Raw genomic sequence first — 10,085 nt, 5'->3', positions numbered from 1 at the left:
ACACCATTCTGCATCCTACTGCCTTGATGTTGTGTGGAGTTGAAAGGGCGAACAAGAGACAGTGCAGTCAGCATCTTGCTGTGGTTGGGCACTTGCCTTTGCTGTCCTCTTTGCTGGACTAGAAATATGGGCTCTGCTTTTCTGTTTATGATCAGATCCTTGCAGTATCTCTTTCAAGTGAAGAACTCCTCTGCAAAGGTGCCCATTATTTTACTTGGTTTAAGAGATACCGCCATCTTTTCTTTTCTTGGTCTCTTTGGAAGCAGGTTTCCTGGGGCAGAAGGCCATGTGCTTGGTTCGGCTGCGGCGGTATGTGAATTCTCTACTGCAATGTGGACAGACATAGATCTCCTGCTCCTCATCCACTAGAGAAGAGGCTTTATTTGTCAAAGAGGAATACTTACTCCTCTGTGAAATGGCCCTCGGTACCAGCTGTTTTTTTCCATTCGTTAAGCGCATTAAGCGTTAACTTGGCAGGTGGCTCCTGATTGAGTATGGGCCGATTTGTTTGACTCGCCATGTAGAGAGCATTTTGGCAATTTGTGGAATTAGTAGAGGACAGTACTCCATTTTGAACTTTTGCAAAGTGACGAAGAGGGATGGGGTTCTTCTTGGGCGTGTGACGTCTTTTGTTGTTGGCATTTGCACAAGCAAGAATGTATTTGTGCAGCTCTGGCATGTTATCGAAGCTTTTGAGACATTTAGTACATCGGATAGCTGGGATGCTCTGGGTGGTGAAGTTGGTAGCTGACTCTACAGAGCCGGCAGGTGTCCGGTTATGACTGGGATAGTGTTGGTTGATGCCAAGGCGAACATTCAGGCCTTTGGTCTTGCCTCCCTCGGAACCCATTATCTTTATTGTGGTAAAGAGTTCTTCTCTAGCATCATCTAATTCTCCCTCATCTTTTATGGCAGCTTTATCAGACTGTCATAGCACAGTGGATGAAGCCTCTGTGCTAAATTTAGTTTTACTGTTGTCGTTCTGGGGTCGCAGCATGCCATTTTCCTTCTCTGTATATTTGCATTCCTTGCCAGAGTGCAACTCCTCCTGATGATGTTTCAGGTTGCGAAGATAAGCAAATTCATTTGTACATGCACAGCAAACATAGATCACTATGGAGGGTTGACCTGTGCTCAAGCAATGCTGTGGGCTTCCCAAAGAGCACTACACAGAAGTCACATTTGTATGGCCATTCATCAGAATGCTCACTTACATGATGACCCAGTTCCTTCATTAAATGAAAAAGCTTATCACATACATTGCACATTAAGTCCTTAGTGAAGTCTCCTGTTGCTTGGACAGTGTCTCATTTGAGGATTCTTCCACTTGACTTGTGCCCTCAGAGGTCTGTACAGTTTCAGATTGGCAGATAGATATGTCAGCGCATACTTCCTTTTGGTTAGATTCTTCTTTAAGAATGGCAGAAACAGGGGAGGAAATGGATTCTAGAAAAGTTGGACACTCAGATATGACTGCAGACAAGGTTGAAAGGGTAACGGATTGCTCTATGGTAGATACTAAAACAGTAGGGTCAACGGTTTCATGGTGAGGCAAGGACATAAGCTGCTGTTGCTCTTCATGATTTATGACAATTTGTGCAGGTGCTGTAGCTTCAACAGTATATTCTTGAAAAGCAATTGCAGTAGGGACAAGGTTATTTGGGGATTCAAGAGTGACTGTGCATTCACTTAAAACAGTATTACTAGTAATCAGTGGTGGAAAAAGTACCCAATTGTCATACTTGAGTAAAAGTAAAGATACCTTAATAGAAAATTACTCAAGTAAAAGTGAAAGTCACCCAGTAAAATACTACTTGAGTAAAAGTCTAAAAGTATTTTGTTTTAAATATACTTAAGTATCAAAAGTAAATGTGATTGCTAAAATATACTTAAGTATCAAAAGTAAAAGAAAAAATCGTTAAGTACTTTACACCACTGCTAGTAATGTTAAAGGAGTTGATAAGGAAATAATTTAGAGTTAAAGCTGGAGAGCATGTTGGCACTTCAAATCCAATGGTCGATTCAACTGTGGAAGTGTTTAGAGCTATTTGATTTAGGCCTATAGTGTGATCTGTGAGAAATACATGCCCTTGTAGATTGAGAGTTGGGTCAAGGGGTTTAGAGATGGCAAGGAGGCTTGCAAAATTAGAAGTAACCCAATCTGGCAAAGCAGCGCTCAACTCACACTCAGCTGAATTCAATGAATTTTCAGTGCAGATTGCGAAAGGTTTAGGAGATATTTCAGGAGTCAATGCTTCAAGGGTAGGTTGATTTGTGGAACTGCTAGAGGAACATGTTGGTGTCCCTAAAAAGGTAATTAGTTAAGGAGTAGTTGGTAGGACTGAATGTGGGGAAGCACGTGTTATGGTGCATGGTGAGATCGACTGCATGGTGACTGAAACTAATAATAATAATAATAATATGCCATTTAGCAGACGCTTTTATTCAAAGCGACTTACAGTCATGCGTGCATACATTTTTGTGTATGGGTGGTCCCGGGGATCGAACCCACTACCTTGGCGTTACAAGCGCCGTGCTCTACCAGCTGAGCTACAGAGGAAGGGGTCTGGATTAAGTGCTGCAAAGGGCAAAGTTAATCCAAATACAACTCTTTCAGTAGCAGGTGACATATCCAAAGCAATAACTATGGCCAAGTCTGTTACTAACAGTGCATCAGGATTTCCTAATATACTTAATCTTTGCTCTGCAGCAACCTCTAGGTTTGCATACTCATTCATCAGCACCTTCTCCAACATAATGGTGTTGGGCCTCCTCTTTTTATTTAGGGGTTGTGGAACTAAGCTTCCCTTTGCTTCTGAATCAGCTGCATTCTTCCTGTGCACACTCAAGTCCAACACAGCTTCTCTTAGGGCTTCATCTTCACTTCTCTTGACAGCATTTGAGAGGTCCCAGGGTTGCTGGTTGCAGGAACTACCACCACTCATTGGGGACCACCCCTCTGGCAAGACATGAGTTGTCACTGTATCCTCTACCGGTGGACTGGTGGAGATCTCACTCTTATCATTGGTGGATAAGCTGCATGCGGGTGAACTGCACTGGCTCTCCGACATTCGGACATTGAGAACATTAGAAACTTCCACATCTGCTGTTGTGCTTTCAACAGTTGATGAAGGGCATTGCTGTGGTGAGTTAGGAGGAGACCCTGTCCTTTTAAACCCCCCCCCCCCCCCCCCCCGATCCTGCTGGGATGACAGTCAGGGAAAGTGGTGAACACAGCTTCTGGCTATCTGTGATAAGGGCAAGGGTGAGTTTGAGGCCATCTTGCGTCTTTAAAAGCTGTTTCACAACAGCTTCCAATTCTAGTTCAGTTTTGATTTGGGGTAGAAGAGGTGGTGTGGCAGTTCTCATTTTTGTCAAGGGTTGACCAGGTCTCTCTTTTCCTGTGCGAGTAGCAGCATGTACTTTAAGAGCCTGACAGATCTGGGCAGGATTAATAATCACAGCATCCAGTCCAACTACCTCACATCTACTGACAGTGCTTGTTGACACAATCTTCCCATCAATATAAAAGCTGAGGTTCTCTGAGATGTTACCAGAGATATTCAGCATATATTGCTCCTCTTGGTCCCCTACATTCTTAAGAACTGCGATTGTGTTTGTGTTGGAGGAATAGTGTTGAGATGTAATAGGAGGTAGCTTTGGAGGTTTTGCCTCCTGCAACAGAGGGGCTTCCTTATCTTTGAGCCGGAGGTGGCGCTTGTGGATCCTGTGCTGATGTCGTCGCATGTTTGTATGCATACTAAAAACCTTTTTGCAATACTTGCAAGTGTGACCACCTTGCAATTATCCATGTTCATGTGATGTGGATGCCTGTTCTCCCTTTGCCAAAACAGAGGCACTGGAGCTACTGGGAGAAGAAACACATTCTGGACCGTCGCTCTGAGGGGAAGAACTTAAAGGGCCCACAGTCTTTATTAAAGATCCAGGCCTTGCCTTTGCATTTTCATGTCTCCTCTCATGCCGTTGCCAGCCAATCTTTGAGCCAAAGGACTTGATGCAGTACTAACACTTGAATATGTGTGCGTGGTGGTTAGCTAAGGCATGGACGTGTATGTGACGTTCTAAGCCTTGCTTACTGGTAAAATGTCTCTCACAGAATTGGCAGGGTAATTAGTCCTGGAGCTCTACATTAGGGTTGTGGTCAGGATCCTGTAGGAGCTCAGGGGTTGTTGAATGGGAGGCCAGTCCTAAATCCTGCTTCAGACCACAGCCTTTGGCCTCAGGTTTTTGGCAACTCGTGTTTGAATCTGCCAGCTCATCAGTTTCCATGGACTTAAAATAAAGATTGCAGTGAGTTTCCTCTGGTTCCATCTCCTCCTCCTCCACATTTTCATCATCCCCCAATTCTGAAATGTATGAAGCAAGAGAGTTGTCCATGGCCTTGGAAAGCTGCGTACCCTTTTCTGTGACACAGAAACTTTGTGCAGGGATCGGCAGGTGGGAGAACCTCTCAGCTCAGACCTATGATTGAACATATATACAAATTAAGATCCTGTAATTTAATATCTATTCAGCCTAAGGGCCCCATATTGACAGTGCAAATACATCACACTAGTCAGGACTCAACATTCCCACTTGCCTGTTGGCCCGACAACGTCTTCTGAACCCACGGGCAAGATAATCAATCTTTCCAATGGCCCGCTCTGGCCAGTACACTTTTAAAACTCCACAACATCAAAATAATATTTATTTGAATTTCAAGGGGCAATCTGGGAATGGTACATCCATTTTGGGACTTTAAATTAATGAAATATAGCCATTGATTATAAATGCCTAATTAGCTTAGTTCAACTATAGCTTCAAAACATGGTTAAAACTACAATTTTGATGTCATGGATGGTGAGCCTCAAAACATGGTTAAAATTATCATTTGGATATCATGTATAGTCAGTCCTTGCATCCATAGCTCAGCCTATGCATTTGAGAGTGGTTGCATTTCTCCAGCTTTGGCTGAGAGTTTCCTTTTGCGACAGTGGAAACTTTGCAATCCGCCTGTACTCTCAATTTCTAAGAAGTTTCTAGACCCATAAGTTAATCACGTAGTTAACCAAATTGCGCAATATTTTCCTTCTGGGTTAACCAAGAACGAGATGAACCAAACATGAATGGCTGCAGGTCTGACGCATCATACTTGGTTGTTATGCATCAGCGAGTCCTGGGTAATTCCACGGTAACAGAATGACGCTGAAACTCAGATTTTCACTTTAAAAGTATGCCAAACAAAACCATTGATTGCAAAGTTAAATAAATAATACAACTCTATGCACAAGGATTACTTTAACCATTTCTACTGAACATTTTACAAAAACACATTTACTCGAAGAACAGCGCATACAATATGTAAAGTTTGGTAACAGAATGACAGTAAATATCCCTCTGTTTTTTATGTGACCACATTTTCCAAATTCCAAATAAACATTCAAAGATGTCTGCAGAAAGAATAATAATAAGCCATTTAGCAGATGCTTTTATCCAAAGCGACTTACAGTCATGCGTGCATACATTTTTAGGTATGGGTGGTCCCAGGGATCGAACCCACTACCTTGGCATTACAAGCACCATGCTCTACCAATTGAGCTACAGAGGACCAGAGAATGGGGTGTCAGCTATGATATGACACCTTGAGTTTGAAAAAATATATTTTGGTTATTGAACTACAGTAAGTAAAGTGGATTAACAACCAGTAACAGAATGATGGTAACAGAATTACATCATGGGTCCCTGATCTGTACTATAAAGAAATGCATAATTATTAATGTAATTTGATTTGCTCCTATGAACTTCACATGTTAATGCTCATGGGGGTTTTTACATGGAAATGCCCTTCTTCAATTGGGAGTTTGATGAAAGTTCCGGAAATCTTTATGAGTTAGCCTATTTATTTGCCTACTGTTAAGCTGAATATGATTAAAATGTTTGTGCAGAGGATGAGAGGTGACACTCTTCTTAGATGTAAAGTCCCCTATTTCGGGAACTTTGAGCGGTTCTGGCCTGGTTCCAACGGCCATTTTTGTGTACAGAGCACTCTGTGAAGGCGCAACATCAATTGCTGTGCACTCCGTGAAAGCTCTGGTTGTCCCGCTTCACATGCGCATCTCCGCACTCAGCTGAGATGCAGTATGTGAAATCTGATACCTCATTTGCATAGGGAGTGACACATCACATTTTCTGGCCTATCCAGACAAAGGATCGATTTCCTCTGGCTGTGAACCTTGCAAAATGGCATTTGAAACAGGAGAGCGATTGCACCAAAATCAGTCTCATCTCATCTCGTTGTGATGTTCTCAGATGAATTTAGAGCTCTCAACATGAACAAATACAAAGAATTTTGTAGAGTTGAAACAAGACCACTTTCTCTTGGTCATAAAGGGACGAAATCATTTTGTGCTTAAAGATTAAGTTGTAACGAGTCAGCAGGCATTTGAGGACGCTGGGCATAAAATTCACTGTCGTCAGTTATATGAAATGGTGTCAATTTTGTACTGTTACAAAGTATGATCATATTTATTTTACAGTTATAAGAAAGGTAAAATCTTATAGTAAGTCATTTATAATTTGATTGTTACTATATTTACAAAGTATTTAAATCATTTCAAGCCCTATTTCCCAATTTTTGTTGAATAGGAAAATTCAATTAGATTTTTCATATTTTCATCATATTTGTACTGTGTACTTGAGCTTGTGTCCTTAAAAGTGACTACACCTCAGCAATTTATAATTATTTGTAACAGAAAGGTGCGATTTTAATCTTTCTGGCAGTATAAGCATTAATAGGTATCACAGGAGGTTGGTGGCACCTTAATTGGGGAGGACGGGCTCATAGTATAGGTGGAATGATATCAAATACATCAAACACATGGTTTCCATAGTTGTTGCCGATGTAGGCCTATTGGATATTTATTAAATCTTTATTTACTTAAGTTCTTGTCTCTCATCATCATTGCATCTCTGCTAGCTAGCTACCTGCCAATGATTTGTTTAGCATAGTAACGTCGAATGAATAGAATGTTTAGAATGAATGACTGGGTGAAAACATGAGAAAATAACTAACGACCAGCGTGCTTAGGTAGCAACTTCAGAATGCAAAGACGAATTGACTCATTCAAATAATGTTTCTAATTGTAAAATGTAATTAATATTTGTATAAATATGTTGGCAACCGTTTTTATAAAAGCAATAATGCCCTCAAACCCGGGAATTATCGTGTGACAACTCCCTCCAAGGGCTGTATCCTGGCCCAGGTTTGAGGGCATTATTGCTTACTTATACAACGGGTGGGTCTAATCCTGAATGCTGATTGGTTAAAACCGCATTCCAGTCTGTGTCTATTCCACAGGCTAAAGCTGCAGTATGATGTTGAAATGCCAATTTATTCTGTTCCATCTGACTCTCATCAGCCCAGCCAGGAAATGTATAAGCTTGATCTCCACTATAAAAAGCATCTAGGCATTATCTCACATTTCTTTAAGACTACAGCCCCATTCTCATCGACGGGGCTGTAGTGGAACAGGTTGAGAGCTTCAAGTTCCTTGGTGTCCACATCACCAACGAACTATCATGGTCCAAACACACCAAGACAGTCGTGAAGAGGGCACGACAAAGCCTTTCCCCCCCAGGAGACTGAAAAGATTTGGCATGGGTCCTCAGATCCTCAAAGAATTCTACAGCTGCACCATCGAGAGCATCCTGACTGGTTGCATCACCGCCTGGTATGGCAACTGCTTGGCCTCCGACCGCAAGGCACTACAGAGGGTAGTGCGTACGGCCCAGTACATCACTGGGGCCAAGCTTCCTGCCATCCAGGACCTCTATACCAGGCGGTGTCAGAGGAAGGCCCTCAAAATTGTCAAAGACTCCAGCCACCCTAGTCATAGACTGTTCTCTCTGCTACCGCACGGCAAGCGGTACCGGAGTGCCAAGTCTAGGTTCAAAAGACTTCTCAACAGCTTCTACCCCCAAGCCATAAGACTCCTGAACAGCTAATCATGGCTACCCGGACTATTTGCACTGCCCCCCCACCCCATCCTTTTTACGCTGCTGCTACTCTGTTAATTATTTATGCATAGTCACTTTAACTCTACCCACATGTACATATTACCTCAACTACCTCAACTAGCCGGTGCCCCCGCACATTGACTCTGCAACGGTACCCCCCTGTATATATAGCCTCCCTACTGTTACTTTATTTTACTTCTGCTCTTTTTTTTCTCAACACTTTTTTTGTTGTTGTTTTATTTTTACTTTTTTTGTTAAAAATAAATGCACTGTTGGTTAAGGGCTGTAAGTAAGCATTTCACTGTAATGTCTGCACCTGTTGTATTCGGCGCATGTGACCAATACAATTTGATTTGATTTGATTTAGTTTTCAACAGCTGAGATTTGTATAAACCTTGCTGTCTGTCTCTCTGACATTTGCAACATTGTTTCAATATTCAGATTATTTCACCAGCTGTCCCATAGTAATGTTCAACGTGTCGGAGTCGGGATGAGACAGAAAGGCAGGCAGCTTTTCTCAGCCATTTTTATGGATATATACAAAGAACTATCAATAGAAAACAGGTAAAACAAAAACGAAGTGCAGCTAGTTTGCTGTCTTTCCAGCTTCAGTTTTAAGTGATTGTGTTAGCTGTGTTGTTGGCTAGCTGATCTGAACAAGTTTCCTGACGAGAGAGCACATTTTCTACGCCAGGCGAAATCACGCATCATTAGCTCATTGTTATGGATGTATCCAAATAAATGTAACTAGAAAACAGCTTAAACAAACGTAAATGCAGATACTTTGCTGTTATTCTGGCTGCACTGTTTGACGTGACTGTAAATCAACCGTAGTTGGCTAGCTAGCGAGCAAGGAATAAGAATGTTGCCAGCTAGTATGGCAAAGGAACATTTAGAACGAACGACTGGGTCGCGTCCATAGATACAGAACAAAAAGACTGAACGACAAGGTCGGGTCTCTGGCAACCGAACCGATAGAACGAATGACCAGCCGGCTTCGGTAGCAACCCTAGATTTGTGTCGGGATTATATCTTGTGTAAGGATGAAATAGTATGAATAAATTAATCAAAATAACGTTTTTAATGAAAATATGTAAATCATTATTTTAATATGTTGTTAACCAGTTGTATAAAAGTGATAATGCCAGTGTTTGGAGGATATATTGGCTTGGTTTGCAGGCCCTCGACTTCGTCTCAGAACTAACAACACCTGTGCCAATATATCCTCCAAACACCGGCGTCTCGGGCATTATCACTTAATTATAGCGTCTGTGATAGCATGGGGAATGCCATTGAGGCAATCTCTATTTTAAAATAGTACATTTTCTTCTTCTTCATTGGCTGATTGCTCCGAACTCAGAAATCCCCACCTAATTGACTACCTTAAAATGGTGGAACCCCTCAACAGCAATGTCCATGTTAAAACGGGTTATATCCATGATGAGTCCTCTATCTATCTGGATGACAACAGACACAACTCCGATATGAAGTTATTCTTTATTTAAGTTGCCGAAATGCCACATGCGTCCACTTATATCATTGCATTCGTCACAACCTAACCATTCCTAAATTACATTAGATCAAATAAGCCTCAGGTAGCAAATTAGCAATTGTTGACCAAAGTCAACACTCATTGACCATACAGAAATTACTCAAATCGTGGTCTTATTTTTCGAGGACAGATTTATATACAACACCGTCTGCGCCTCATCAGCTCATTGACAACACAGTAAAACCGACTATTCAAATAGACCCTAGATGGGGGTGAGTGATGCATCTGCTTTGTCACCTGTAAACAAACATTCCAACAGAGCCAGGCTGAAGGCTGTAACTGACCTTGCAGGACTAGTATTTTGTAAGACTGTCAGTTTACCAAGTCTCTCCTATTTCATGGGCATTCAAATCCGGGCCTTGATGTCTGCAGTGCTGCAGGTTTTCTTTTCACCCTGGTAATTTTAATCAAGTCATTATGTCATTGACTAATCAAAGCCCACTCACCTGATGTCCCTGGTCTAAATTGTTCCAGATCCAGGATTAGAGGGGAAGGATGAAAACCAGCAGTTCTGCAG

At 41.9% G+C, this 10,085-nt stretch overlaps 1 pseudogene across 1 annotated transcript; it reads right to left on the bottom strand.

Moving 5' to 3' along the window:
• Positions 1-210: 210 nt before the first annotated feature.
• LOC311149952 (PR domain zinc finger protein 2-like) lies at positions 211-1,268 on the bottom strand (annotated as a pseudogene). The gene has a single exon. The product of its transcript is annotated as a PR domain zinc finger protein 2-like (transcript).
• Between the last annotated feature and the right edge of the window lie 8,817 nt (positions 1,269-10,085).

Source organism: Coregonus lavaretus (assembly GCF_964263955.1).
Source record: "Coregonus lavaretus genome assembly, chromosome: 22".
NCBI classification, from domain to species: Eukaryota; Metazoa; Chordata; class Actinopteri; order Salmoniformes; family Salmonidae; genus Coregonus; species Coregonus lavaretus.
The sequence above is the reverse complement of the archived record's forward strand: the minus strand, read 5'-3'. Positions and strand labels throughout refer to the sequence as shown.